The sequence below is a fragment of the Solanum pennellii genome, chromosome 3 (genome assembly GCF_001406875.1).
Source record: "Solanum pennellii chromosome 3, SPENNV200".
Classification (NCBI taxonomy): domain Eukaryota; kingdom Viridiplantae; phylum Streptophyta; class Magnoliopsida; order Solanales; family Solanaceae; genus Solanum; species Solanum pennellii.
The window spans coordinates 17,392,052-17,402,088 of record NC_028639.1 but is presented as its reverse complement, the minus strand read 5'-3'; the positions used below and the strand labels follow the sequence as shown (position 1 = coordinate 17,402,088).

Below are 10,037 nucleotides of genomic sequence, written 5' to 3'. Positions count from 1 at the left end.
TCTTTCGAGTTCAAGGACGGACAACAAGTTTATTTTAGTGTTGATCAAGCATTAAAATAGTAAAACAAGAATGCAAACAGAAATCATTAGACAACCCTTCTCACACTAGAAACAAATTGTATTAAACCATAAACCGTAGTTAAAACCCTATAATAGGGGACTTTAGCTACTCATAGAACAAAATATCAAGAAATAATGTTTGTCAATTTTACAAGAATTCACTAAGATGAAAAAGGAGAAGGAAATCCCTAGAAAATATAGTGAAATCGCCTAAAATGATGTGCTCCCATCTTTTTGGAACTTGATCCAATATAAGAATGACACACTTAAACTATATATAGTCCAAATTTAAAACCATTCTGCGTCGCACTTTCATCGCGGAATAATTTGTTATGTATAATTCTTTTCTACATGGACGGATTAGCTCCGCGACACGGAGGGGCTCCCTCGTAATGAGTTTTCCATCTTCTTGGCGCGTTTTCTTCGCAACTTTGTCTTATATTTTCCGAGCTCTATCCAGGTGTCCTATTTTGGCTCATTTTTCTTTGATCTTCGCCTTGGAAAATCTAATCATATTGGTTAAAAGAAGCAGGATCAAAAGACTCTCAAAACTAAACTTCGATACTGGAAATGCTCTCAAACTTAGCTATATATATGGGATAAATTGATTATTGGGCGCATAAATACGCCCAAGATCAAGCCATACGGTAGGGATAAATAGAAATAGGCTTAGTGCCCGGCTCCAAATTAATAGCAAAATTGATTATCCCTAGAGGAACACCTGGAAGATCAGAAGGGAATACATTGAGAAACTCCTGAACCACGGGAACAGAATCCATCGGAGGTGGTTCAATACCAGTATCTCAAATAAAAGCTAAGTATAATAAACACCATCTCTCCACCAATCTCTGAGCAGGGATAAAGGAGATGACCTTGCTAGGATATGAGCCACTAGAAACCTTCCACTCAACCCTCGGAACACAAGCATCGGTAAGGTCACATTCTTAGAAGGAAAAATAACTTAAATACACAACTATAATTTTTATATTCTCTAATTTTCCCTACTTGTTTTAAATATTACAGAATTCCCCTTTTTTTTATTTTAGTGTAAGTTTTTAGATACATTACATTCTCTCTCCTATAATACACATTTACCCATTTTAATGCCTATTTTTTCTCCATTAAAACACTCAACCTCTTAAATCAGTTTTTGAATTTTAAATTTTATCCATTTAAACACTCAACCTTTTAATCAGCTTTTTGATTTTGAATTATTAAATTTAATTAATTTTAAATAAAAGACCAAATTTTGAAATTTTGAATTTCAAAATTCAAAAAAATTGAAATTTAAAAAAGTAAAAATTTCAGGAAGCAGGACAACTTCCATTAACTTCTACCGTTTTCTTCTTGCTCCACAAAGTTTCAGTCCTTTTTTTTTCCTTAATCATCTTCATTCATCTTAACCCAGCATATTTTTTTCTTTTCTTCTTTTTATTCTTAATCCATCATCATCTATTTCTTCCTAATCTGTAATCGTTTGAACCCAGCATCCATCATCAATTCGTATATTCTTCTCTTTTTTGTTTTTGTTAATTGTTCTATTACATCATAGTAATGGATCCGTTAATTAATAGAAGGATATATGATTCCGACGATGAAAATTGGAAAGAAAATAGGAAAAAGTCTTTGCATGATCCTATGAATCTTCAGAAGGATTCAAACAAAGACTATGGCGAAACATCAAAATCAAAGGTTTTCAAAATACAACAAAAAAGGAAAAAAGAAGCAGCAAACATTGTTGTTAGGCCTACATTGTCTCGGGTTAGTATTTTGGTACTTAAAAATGTTTTTTAAATTAGTATAAATTTTAAAGGAATCAAGTGAGCTTGCTGATACATTTGAATAAGTGTGTATAGTGTTTTAGATGGTGAATTGATACATGAATTATTGTGTATCATAATATTTTATATGTATCATGTAGTTTTTGAAAATTATTATAATGTATCATTCAATAAGTTTAGTAAATGCGTCATCAACTGTGCTTGATGATACATATAGAATCTGTGTGTACAGTGTTTAGTCAATGCACTGATACATGTAGTAGATATGTATCACATGTTTTGCATGTAGTATGAATTCCTGAAAACTGATATCATGTATCAGTAAGGTATTAGTTGTTTAGTTGATGTACTGATACATGGTTTGAAAATTGTTATAATGTATCATTCACTAAGTTTAATAAATGCTTCATCAGCTGTACTTGATGATACATATAGAATCAGTGTGTATGTTGTTTAGTCGATGTTTCTGATACATGTATTAGACATGTATCACATGTTATAATGTTTTATTTAATTCACTGATACATGTACGTTGTCGTTTGTCAATGTATTTGCAGGATGAAGTAAAGACCAAATGAGTAATGCCAAGTGGGGAGATGACAATGATTTTTGTTTCCAAGATTCTTTTATTTTATGTAGTTAGGACTTAGGAATAGGAGAGATCCAATGACAAGAGGAGCATGAGTGAAAAATAATCATGTTTTTTTTTAGTTTTCTTACTTTTTGTTTTTAATGATTCTGATCATCTGATGTATACTCAATTGCAAACATGATACTACTAGCAAGTAAAAAAATATATTTATTTATTGAAAACCTCTCTTACCTTACTGTTTTTTGCCAATGATTTACCTGAAAAGTACTAGTGAATTCAACACTTACGAGTTTCTCGATTTTACAAAATTTAAAAGCCACTTAATATATCACGAAACAAATTATATCAAAATTAAGTAAACGGGTACTTCTGTCACTATTTAAAAATAAAACTAATAATTTACCTCAAATTTTCAATATTCACTTCAATAATCTTCATGTTTGGACCTTATTTTACTTGACTAGCTAAGTGGATTCTTTGTTTTTGGGAATACTGAAAGATTGTTTGTATGATATAATAGCACAAGTTTAGATACATACTAAAACATTAGATATGATTATATTAAGCTAAGAAATGAACAAGACACATACATGATACAAAGTCTCTCCCTTTTGGTTCAATGCATATACAAAAACCACAGCATGAACAAGATGGAGAGTGAGTGACCTTTACTATTACATGACTCTCTACATGACTCTATTCACTACTACACCAACCTCTGCAAATGTCAAAAACACCATTGCAGGAGGCCATACCTGACACCATACATGATATATTTTTTATAAAAACAAAAAAAAACAAAGTAATACTACAACAAAGTATCAAAGAGCTGCCCAATCAATCTCCACGGAAGGGTACTTGGGTAAGAAGAAGTTTTCTGATTCATCGAAAGATGGTTCAGCGAAATCCAAGAAAGTAATATCAGACTCAGGCGAAGATGATGATTCCTCAGATGGTGTAGGGGATGATAATGATGATGAAGCCTCAATCTTGATAGTGCCATTTTCTGGATAGCTGAATTCTTCTTTCAATGAATCATCAAAATCGAAGTATTCATCTTGAAAAATCCACTGTAACAACAATAAAATTAATGTAGTTCAAAATTTAACAGATTGTTCATAAAAATGTTTTCAAAATAGATGATATAATTTTGATTTTCAAAATTTGAAATCAATATCCAATTACGTGCTGATTTTATGGTGATTAATGATCTGTTACCTTAAATTAAGTTGTTTTAGTAACAACATTAATTGTACCGTTTTTTCTCCATTTTTTTCTCAACAGTTTAAACTTACCATGTATCATTTACCATGTATCACTAGAGTCTAAAGTATCACAGAACAACAAATTTAAGGGATTTTTTGTAAATACTAAATTTGTCGGGACAGAATGTAATTATTGAATTACACTATGGGATCCCTTAAATTTTTACTTCTTAGAATTACAATCAAGGACAACATGATAAGGAGAAAGTCAATTCATACCCAAGATAACACCAAAGTCTACCATCCCCAGAATGATTAAGTCTACCCAAGTGTCATACCCATTCAAAGAAATAAGAAAGGATTTATACACTCGATCCACCACTAAGGGCTCACCCACGGGTGTAGAAACACGAACAGGTACAGTCATGTTATCACATATCATATCAAATTCAGCAGCAAAAATAGGTAGACACTTAAGAGAATGTATATCCCTAGATCAAACTATACAGACGCAGATCGATGACATACTGGGATGATACTTGTAATAACAATATCAGAGGTCTCCGCCTCGAGTCTCCTCGGGAAAGCATAACAATGGCCCCCTTAGCCATCCAAACTAAGAATATCCTTATTTTATACCCAAGAGTAGCCCTATTTTCTAATAGGAGCAATTCAAGCATAATTAGTACTACCTTAGATATAAAAGGAAAGAAAGGAGAATAAGGGAAGGTCCCAAGTAGCTGATTGCACATTACTAAGGCAAGGCTTAAGACGTCTGAGAAGGAATGCCGAAAAAAGGATTCAATTTAATCTGGTGCAAAGTCAGTAGTATTAGGGCCTTCGAGTTGGAATTTCCAACTATAAACAGGTGTAGCAAAGTCACCTCCATTATTGATTTCTATTGCGACAGAGGGAGGTGTCACATTAGAGTCAAAATCACGATTAGAGTCAATCCAAAAAGAAGTAAGAATACAATATCCTTTTTTCTGATCTTATTGGCCTTACATTGCGCCTAAGAGCAAGGAAGTCTCACCTCCCCAATCCCCTAGGGTGAGGGGTGGACCTTTTATCTGATTCAATCTCATCTATTGTTGCTTTTGAATCGGTTGAAAGAGTATTTTGATGTCACTTAGGAGAAGTATAGGGAAGTGTGTAGGTCTTCTATAATAAGTAGTTGTGACTCGATCTAGCTAGAACAGAGCCATCCTAAAGAGACTTTCTTTTGTTCTAGGTTTCCACAAAGCGGTATCAACGTATGAGAACACCTTTCTCCTATATATAATCAAGTTTTTGGTTCCATCTCCTTCTCATCAATGAACTCATGACGTATAAGAACGAGTGTGGTTCATTCGAGAAATTCCCACCTCTCTATCTCTCACTGAGATGTTTGGATTTTTCAAAACTCTATGGATATGCAGCAGAGAAATGTTATCCCTACTCGGACTAAGACATCTACCCCACTTTACTGAGCTACAACACCACTACTAGGAACTCTACCGCCTCTAACTGACTGAACTCTGCCACAACCTCTACCCTGTGGTGCTGGTGGTTTAGTCTGAAATGAAGAATTAGGTTGGGAGCCTCCACGACCCCTCTAGGAAGTACACTATCGCACCATGTGATCGGGATCTCCACAAGTAAAGCAAAATATCTGACCCCAGAACTGTTGTGCGGACCCTTAAAACCCAATATAATAGCCTCGCCATGTAGGTCACTGTTGTGAACCATACGAGTCCTGACCCGGCTATAAGAACCCCAAGAAATCTGACGACCCTTGGATGTCGGCATAGATGCATGAACTGGTCCCCCATGCAAAAATGGATCACTCCCTCTATGTGATCCCATGCCCCTAGATGAGGCTCCATGAAACTGACCTGATGTAAGGTCCTTCTTAGGGTCCCCAAACTCCACTATCTCTCCATGAATTCTGCCTCTTTGGAGGCGCTCACAATGGACTAGAGGAAGCCCCCTCTCTAGATGCTCTAAGCACAGCCGATCTGATAGAGAAAGTCTCCCCCTCACAAATCTAGTAATCCTCTATGTCTCGTCCTGAATAATGGCCAAAGCATGCCTAGATAACTAGCAAAAAATGCTCATACTTTGTAATAGATAAGCCATCCTGTCTCAGATTCTCAAACCTCAGGCGACTCTCATCTCTCACGCTCCAAGGGATAAAATGATCATGGACTACATTGGAAAACTTCTCCCAAGTCACTGGAGGAGATCCAACTAGCAAGGCCTCCGAATAAGTGGCTCCACCACTCTCTCGCTGGCCCACGAAGGTGGAGTGTAGCATATCGAACCCCATGTGACTCAGCTAATCCAACAACCTCTAGAAACTGTCAGCGTGTAGTCAGAAACTCATGAGCATCCTAATTATTGGTCCATCTTTCTGAATCTCTCATACCTACACTGATCATCCTCTGTTAGAACATGGTGCACCTTGACCCCCAACTGTTAGTGCAAGATCAATTTCAACCGCGGGATCCAATGGTATCTGCCCCACTGCATCCTGAATAACTGGAGCTTCCTACTGCTCTTGGGTCTGGCCCCCTCTCTAATCTGAGAGTCATGTGGTGTGGCGGTCGCACCACCACCCTAAGAAAATCTCTCAAGCACAATTAATACCCTCAATAATGTATCCTGAAGCAAAGGTGAGACTGCAGGCTCTGGAGGAACCTGGTCCTCTCTGCCATCAATCTGAGGATATGGAGATACCTCTCTAGCAGGATCCCTCACTGGTGCTACTCTATGGTCACGACCTCTGGCTAATGTCGTTCCACGAGCATGACCTCTAGCTCAGGTTTTATCCCTACCCCTAGCTGGGGCCTCAACAATTGCCACGGGAAGTGCCTCCTCTCTACCACAAGTAACAGTAGCTATAGTCCTCGTCGTTTGTCAAAAGATTGAACAAAAGGAAGTTGACTTCCTAATAGTCTTTATATCCTCTCAGAGATAAGTATATGACGTGTCCGTACCGATCCTTGAGACTCTACGTAGACTCGACTTGTGTACACGTGAGACCTATGAGCCTAGGGCTCTAATACCATTTTGTCATGACCCAAAAATGGATGTGATGGCACTCGTCTTATTCCACCAAGACAATTCAATCTAAAGACAATAATTTTGATAAAGTGCGAAAGTAAAACAAAAGTCCAATAACAATTACTAATATGAAAAACAAGTCAACTTCATTCTATCCCCAAAACCTGGTTGTCACGTGCACAAGCCTCTAATGTAAATACTAGAATTGAAATAATATATAGATTCTCAAATGACGTTGTCTTTCAAGTAAAAACAAAATCATAAACATGAGTAAGAAGGTCTACTCAGATGACAACTACTACCTCAAATCTCCACAGAAAGCCTCGAAAATGAAGAGAATAGAAGGTATCACGAAGATCCGGGCTTGTAGCCTATAAAAATTTGTGTAAGCAAGAGGTGAGTATCAAACCACACGGTACCGAACAAGCAAACCTCTAAACATATGTTAAGGGAAGATAATACAGGTACTCCTTACACCCTATCGAACCTCCACACTACAACCTGCATAAAATCAACCCAACCTAACAGTTCGCAAAGCACACAACTCAACAACAACACTCTAACTGATTACATATTCTCAATAACAACTCAATATTCATCAGTCGTAAGTTTCACAGAAAAGCACTCACAAGATCAACAAAACCAAGGTTAAGTTCATCAATGATTAAATTGTGCAATGCCATGAAATGCAATGTCTGACCTAATGATACACACCGCGGTCTCTAAGTTTAGGACCCATCAAGGACAATGTTGTCCATGCATCCATCGCGACGCGCGATACGACCCTCGATAATACTAACAATCGCGGTGCGCGATACGTCCCTCGAAATATAGTATCCATTGCAGCGCGCAATATGTCCCTCGAAATGGTGCATCCTCTTATCATATAACATTTATCACAACCATGTTTCAGAGGCAATACAAGGCACAATTCACAAAAATGCAATTGTGATACAACATCAACCATTAATCACATCACATTTTTGTTATACTTTTTTAATCATTAGAATTATTCAACATGGACAAGTCAACCCATCACCAATTCCCATTATTCCCAAACATATACCACAAAGAAATACACCAATACTACAGACTTAACAAGGGTTTAGAAATCCACTTGCCTCAATTAATCAACGATTCACTCCAGGACTTAAGCCTTCCCTTTTCGTTGAGCTTCCAAATTAATGCAATTTATTCAAGTACATAAACACAAAAAGATTTCGAAACTTACAACACCCATGTTAGTATAGTTTTCTAAGTTTCAAGCCTAGGATTAAGCTTCAATTTCTCCAAAATCACAATTCTAACGGTATTCATGTAATACAATATATTCAATATTTAATTTTATACAAAAAGACAATTGCAACACCATTTTGTCTGAAAAGACAATTATGTTATATTCTGATTCGTAATTTACATTTTATGCTTAATCCATAACCACTTACAACATATACTAATTCCTAAAATAAAATTGATAACACACAAAAGAATATAATGATAACACTAATAATGCTACCATTGTTTCTTGTCCCCCTAAACCTCAAAGCGTCGAGACATACAATAACATAATATGGCGTAACAACTGCCGACCTTCACTAATTATTCTTATGACACTAACATAATAATAATAATAATAATAATAATAATAATAATAATAATAATAAATATGGCTAGTGCTCTTAGAAAATTCAATGAATCCTAAAAATTGCTCTAGGGACCCACGTTTCAAACTAAAACATTTTTCATTCATTCTATTTTGTTGTTTGCCCCATTAATGATCCCTCCCCCCCTTTTCAATGTACTAACAGTACCCTTCGAATTCTCAATAATCAATCACCCAACTAGTCAGATTATACACTGAATACCCACTAACAAATTGATTTGAAAGTTATCACAATTTACAACCAATCACGTGATTCGTTATTCAACTTGTAAGACTCAAACTGGAAATCATTACTTATCATTATACATATATCCAAGTACATATATAATATTGTTATATATATACATATGTGTGCAACAATTAAGGAAAGCCTAGAGGCAAAAGAAATTTATCTGGACCAGTTCGTAAGCCGCAATGTCCTTTTCTTCTTTTTCCTTTTTATTATTTTTTAATTAATTATGTATTAAAAGTGATAAATATTACTCAATTATTTTATCAAATATAGGCTAAATTGTGGTAGGGCCTTAAATAAATTATCACTTTAGCCCATTAATTATCGATTAAGTCATTTACCAATGATTATTCATCAATTAATTAACTCACGTTAAACGAATAAATCAAATTTCCAAATATAACCTACCGGGTCATTACAGAGGGGCAATTGAGTTTTTAACTGAGCTAATGCATGCGTTAAAACCATTGCATTGCTAATACCTAGAAATCATGGTATTGGTAATACACACCTTAATAGACAATAGAGTGTATAACTAATGTGATCATAGTTATACATAGGTTAGAAAAGAGTATCAAACAAGATACAAGTAATACACAAGGCTAATGCATGCATTATTTTTCCTAATACACTCTATCAAACGACTCCTTAGATACATGAGTATCATACAAGTACATTCATATGTATCATAGAAGTATCAAGCATTACTAGTATCTATTTGTATCTACTACTAATTTCATGTATCTATTTATATGATCTAATATTAATTTCATCTATCTGTTTATATAATCTAATATTATTTCATATATCTTTTATATATATAATTTGATGTATCAAGTATCAATTTCATATGTTATATTCAAAAACATGTATCTCATATCCATAATAAGCATATACATCTAATTATGTATATCTAAATATAGAATGTAATTGAAACACATGAATTTAGCAACAAATCATGATTGTAGAATATTTGTATGAGAGTGGAATAAAGTACTTAATTGTTCATATTCATAAATGTTTCAAATGTATTATCGGTGAGTTTTACAGAGTAATAATATTAGGATTCTTAAAAGCAACAAATAAACTAAGGCAAAATTATATGTCTATCATCGTTAGCTAAATTAGGGGAAAGAAGAAATAAATCAGAAGAAAGAAATTTCGAGTAACTTACGAACCCTTGCCACCGCTCATCGGCCAAACAAATATTGATTTCTCATAAAATATTTATAATCGTAACTCAGATATATGAACGCTTAATTAGATACATGTTCATCTAATGTCTTTCGTATCTCTCTCTTCTTCAGCTGATACCTAATACCCTTCATGATACATAAAAATAATGAAAAATAGTATCAAACCTCTATATATATGTTTATTATCAAGATTTAGTTTTAAAATTTGGAGATATAAAAATGTATTGAGAGGATTGAGGAAGAGAGAGAGAGAGGTGGTGGAT

The 10,037-nt window shown here is 34.8% G+C and overlaps 1 long non-coding RNA gene across 1 annotated transcript; it reads right to left on the bottom strand.

Annotated features, from left to right (window-relative positions):
* Window positions 1–2,965: 2,965 nt before the first annotated feature.
* LOC114076430 lies at window positions 2,966–10,031 on the bottom strand. Its single transcript, XR_003577353.1, has 2 exons — window positions 9,753–10,031; window positions 2,966–3,503 (listed from the first exon to the last, which is right to left on the bottom strand). It is a non-coding gene; the product is annotated as an uncharacterized LOC114076430 (long non-coding RNA).
* Window positions 10,032–10,037: the final 6 nt, after the last annotated feature.